This window comes from Colius striatus, chromosome 1 (assembly GCF_028858725.1).
Source record: "Colius striatus isolate bColStr4 chromosome 1, bColStr4.1.hap1, whole genome shotgun sequence".
In the NCBI taxonomy this organism is placed as follows: Eukaryota; Metazoa; Chordata; class Aves; order Coliiformes; family Coliidae; genus Colius; species Colius striatus.
In genome coordinates, this window is record NC_084759.1 from 75759056 (window position 1) to 75762895 (window position 3840).

Consider the following 3840-nt stretch of genomic DNA (forward strand, 5'->3'; position numbering starts at 1 on the left):
TACATCTTTAACATTCAACCTGAAGGGCAGTACCATAGAAACTATTCAGTGGCAACCTGAACAAACTGGATTGTTTTCATCTTTTAATACTGACTAATTGAAAATCAGTCTGTGTGGTTTTCATATCACAAATATAAGTATTTAAGACGTATTTTAAGGTGCGGTCACTTTGTTTTTTCCCTCTGCAGGTGTGTAAAACAAGAAGACAGCAGTATAACTAGATGTCAAGCCTCAGCAGACATGGTGGTTACATACGAGGTGGCAGTGAAAGCTCTGCAGTTTGCAGGCAGGCGTCGTCTCGCCCACCTAGCACGAACTCACAAGGCCACAGGTAACTGCCCAAACGCCTAGGAGAGCTCAGGCCGGCCGGTGCTGCCCTCCGTCCCCAGCGAGGACCACCGGTCCGCCGGGCGTGCTCGGAGCCCGGCTTTCTGCCACCTCTCCACGCGGGCGCCGCCTGCTCCCCGTGGGCACCCCTCTTCTCCAAACAGCCTACGTTCCCAGATCGTTGCCCAGAAAGGGACGAGGCAGGAAACCACCCGCAATACTGCTTTTTGCGAGAACCCGTGACCTCTTCCCCACGGGGCGACTGAGCTATTCTTTCCCCGTCGTTCCCCGGCCTTCCGCCGCTGTCGGACTACAGCTCCCAGCATGCCTTGCGAACCCCGCGATGCCTCCATCTTGTGGGCCGGAGACGTGGGAGGGTCTTCGGCAGGGTTCTGTACTTGGGCCACAGCAACCTCAGGCAACGCCAAAGACTTGGGGCAGAGTGTCTGGAAAGCTGTCCAGCGGAAAAGGGCTGTTAATTAACAGCCGTCTGAATATGAGCCCTGCAGTGCACCCAGGTGGCCAAGAAGGCCAATGGCATCCTGGTCTGTATCAGAAATAGTGTGGCCAGAAGGACCAAGAAGCGATTGTCCCCCTCTACTCAGCGCTGGTACTTTGAATACTGTGTCCAGTTTTGAGCCTCTCACTACAAGGACATGGAGGTGCTGGGCCGAGTTCAGAGGCAGACAACAAAAGATGGTAAAGGGTCTGGAGGACCAGTCTGATGGGGAGCGGCTGAGGACAATGAGGTTCTTTGGTCTGGAGAAGAGGAGGCTGAGGGGAGATGTGATCACTCTCTACAGCTGCTTGAAAGGAGGTTGTAGTGAGGTGGGGTTCGTTCTCTTCTCCCAAGTAATGGATGATAAGACCAAGGAAATGGATTCCAGTTGCATCAGGGGAGGTTTAGATTGGAGATCAGGAAGAACATTTTCACTGAGAGGGTTATTAAACAGTGGCACAGCCTGCCCAGGGAGGTGTTGCAATCCCCATCCCTGGAGATATTTAAAAGACATGTAGAATGAGGTGCTGAGGGATATGGTTTAATGTAGTGATGGGCCTGGCAGTGTGAGGTTAGTGGTTGTACTCAATGATCTTAATGCTCTTTTCCAACCCAAATGATTCTACGATTCTATGAAATGGTGCTTGTTTTGTTTGTATAAAAGCTGTGTAGCCATAGGGCTCTCTGCAGTGTCTTTTTTGAGCCTGCAGTAAGGCAGACAGTTGACATATTTCCTCAAGCAACCCTTAGCCCTCACGATGCGGTGGGGCACGCTATGTTGGAAGGGCTTCAGAGCAGATGCGGTCTCCTCTCCTGGGCTGCTTTGTTTCCCAGAGGGGCTGTGAAACCATTTTTCTTTCCTGGAGGCAATTTACTGTCCTGGGAAGCTCTATAAAATATGCAGCGGGTCAGCTCATCTGGTTCAGCAATGTTAAACAAGCCATGCTGCTGGTGGCTCCCAGCCCTCACCCCTCTCCTCATTCCTCGGCATTTGGGATGTTGAACCCGAAGACACTGCCCTTGACAGAACCCTGCTGCCTTTGATTTCTTCTTGTAGCAGACTTGCTGGATATGAGTGAGGAGCTATATTTCAGGCTTTGCTAAATTTGATACATGTGGCACCAGACCTTTTGTTTATGTGCTGTATGTGGCAGGTACAGCTCATCACAGGTGTGCACAGGTAGTATGTATATGCACATGCACAACCACTCTTTTCCTTTGGGGTTTTATTTGTTTGTTTTTCACAGCCATTTGGCAATCCACACTATGGAGAACTTGGTGCCTTTGAAAAATCCATATTCTGCATTTAATCTCCTGGTAAACCCAGGCATTGCCTGCATAGCACGATCATAAAACATGCCAGCCTTTCTGCTCTCGGGGCCCCATCTGGGTGCACCTCAGTTAAGCATAGCCCACGCACAGGTTTTCTGAAAAATCCTGCTTAGGAGCGGGAGCCTTGCTGGGAGATCTGGCAAGGCCAGGGATCTGCTGGCAAGGATCATCTACAGCAAGGTGGCTCGGGGAGATAAGGCCAGATGTGCACATGCACATATCTTAAGTGTGGGAGCAGGGAGAGGGAGGGACAGGGTAACAACTGGACCTCAAATGCAATAGCTGAGAGCTGTTTGTGTTAGGAAACGTAAGTGAGAATAAATTCTAATCAAAAGGCTTGAAAAGTTGCTTGGGTGAAAGCCATACAAGTGGGCTAGGCTGAACTAGGAGAGGCTGAGAGAAGATGATGAGAAGTAGAGTCTGTAAATGCAGACCAGCAGGGAGTAAGGGAAGAGGGAATCCAGGAGACAGTGTGGAAATACCTAAGGCTGTTTGTGCAGAAATGATGTGAGTCTCTTAACACCAGGTTAGAGGCAAGGACACACGCACAACTTTGTTGTTCTCCTTCCCCTGTTTTTTTTTTTTCTCCCAATTTTTTAAAGCATGGTAATCTCTTGGAAGCAGCTTTTTCTTTTCTCTCTCTTTTCTGCAAGTCTCCAGCACCATTTCCCTTTTGATTAAATAAAAGGAACTTCAGTAACACTTTCTGCAATTAACATTGCATCCCTACATTTTTGAAGCCTATTTCTTAACCTAAGCATCAGTGAGTTCTGAACAATTTCAAGAACATTTCCTTAATCGTCTCACACTCTTCCAGCAATTGGTTTCTCTGACTCCACCCTTGTCCTAGCAGCAAGTTCACGTTTTTTTTCCCACCATCCTGACCATAAAGAATAAGTAAGTTTTGAATCAAAGGAAATTGAGTACTCAGCCCATCCTATCTTAGGGAGTAGTCATCCTCTCAGAAACTCGTTTTCTGGGCATCCCTTACTGCCTTTTTCTCTCAGAAACTTTCTGGTAATACACTAGCAGCTCCTTTTTCTTTCCCATGACATTCCTGCCAGTTTCCATCTTTGCTATCAGCCTCAGAAACTAGAATAATGGAGGATTTAAACTACTACTCTTTGCAGTAGCACCAGCCTAGTGTACGCTCAGTTACACAGTTGTCTTTCACCTGTTTAGTCATACACCTCCTGAATGGCTTTTACAGAGAAGCAACTTCAGAAATGCTAAACAAGTACAAAATAACTGGTTTTCCTACAGGGTTGATCAAACTCAGGCTTCCTCTCTCTGTCATAGTCTGGTGTAAATCAGAAATGCAGAACTGGAATCAAAACAGTAATGGCCTGAGGGACTATCTAATAATATCGTGTGGGAAACTGAAGTATTCCCCTGACTGAATACCAGTCCCTTCTAAGCATCAGTCAGCATAAACTACAGAGTCAACAAAAAAATGCAGGTGGATTATTTCCACTATTTGCATCCTGTTTGAGACTCGAATTTGAACACTGGAGAGATAAATCAAACTAGGTAATTGACTTTCTAGTCCAACACCAGCTTATTTTCTTGCAGGAAGGCTGAAAAACACAAACAGGGGGAAGCAAACCTGGAGGGATGTTACAACGTGTGAACAGCCATCTTGGCAGTAGGGGGCGGTTCTTTGCGTAGTACAGATCCCGATA